The 1,256-nt window shown below is 34.1% G+C and overlaps 1 non-coding gene across 1 annotated transcript; it reads left to right on the top strand.

Annotated features, from left to right (window-relative positions):
• Positions 1-810: 810 nt before the first annotated feature.
• LOC120585587 (5S ribosomal RNA) lies at positions 811-929 on the top strand. The gene has a single exon (XR_005648456.1). It is a non-coding gene; the product is annotated as a 5S ribosomal RNA (ribosomal RNA).
• The last annotated feature ends 327 nt before the right edge of the window (positions 930-1,256 follow it).

Here is a 1,256-nt window from a genome sequence, read left to right on the forward strand (position 1 = left end):
TAGAGGTATTGACACCTGTAGGCACAGTCAAAAATCTTTTTAACTCTATAGTTGGCCCTTTGCATCTGCAAATTCAACAAACCATGGATCAAAAACAGTAATCTCTTCAACTGGGAATCTGCAGCTGGAAAACAAACCAGTTGGGAATATGAAAACACTGTTTTCAATCCCCAGCTGGTTGAATCTTCAGATGTGAAATCTTCAGATACAAAAGGCTGACTGTGCTCACAGAAAAATTATATATAAGTGGACCCAGGCAGTTCAAACCCATGTCTTTCAAGAGTCAGCCATGTTTTAAATTCGAACAGAGTTCTCTGTAAACAAGAAGAGGGTGGAGTGAAATGTTTAAAGTGTTGATGGAAAAACAGCAACAACCCAGAATTCTTTACCCTGAAAAATTATCCTTCAAAAGTGAAGGAGAAAGAAATCCTTTAGAAAGAAGGAAATTAGTATAGGTCAGATACAGATAAAAGTTTGTTTGAAATGATAACAGCAACAATGTTAAATGCTTAATTAAAACCACACGAGACAGAAAAAGAGTGGAAGACAAAATAGGAACACAGAACAGGGAAAATAAATAGAAAAGAGTAACGAACATGGTAGATATTAATTCAACTATAGCATTCGTCACTTTGAACGTCAAAAGTACCAAAAAAGCACCTACAAGCACCAAAAAAGATTGTCAAAAAGCAATAACTGACTATATTGAATAGAAGAAGCCCCTTTAAATACAAAGACATGGATGGATAAAAGTGAACAAATAGAGAAAAAATACACCGTTTTAACATTAATCAGAAGAAAACAGGAGTAGACTATGGCCACGCCACCCTGAACGTGCCTGATCTCATCTGATCTCGGAAGCTAAGCAGGGCCGGGCCTGGTTAGTACTTGGATGGGAGACCACCTAGGAATACCAGGTGCTGTAGACATTTAAAAAAAAAAAAAAAGCAGCTATAGCAATTTCATACAGAACAGACTTCAAAGTAAAAATTTAGGATACATCATATTTTTACATTGCTGGTAGAAATGTAAATGTTTTTAGATACTGTGCATCTATTAAATTAAAAGATATATCATTGGCTTATGAATTTCACTCCCATAACAAGTCATTCCATAAAATTTTTAAAAAATTAAAAAATAAACATTGACTGTATAAGTAGATACATTGTAGAATTGTGTATGATCATCAAAAAATGGAAACAAATTGAATGCCATTAATAAGAAAACCCATATTGTGAATAATTGAACAGTCATTA

The sequence above is a fragment of the Pteropus medius genome, unplaced genomic scaffold (assembly GCF_902729225.1).
Source record: "Pteropus medius unplaced genomic scaffold, Ma_sr-lr_union100, whole genome shotgun sequence".
Lineage (NCBI taxonomy): Eukaryota > Metazoa > Chordata > Mammalia > Chiroptera > Pteropodidae > Pteropus > Pteropus medius.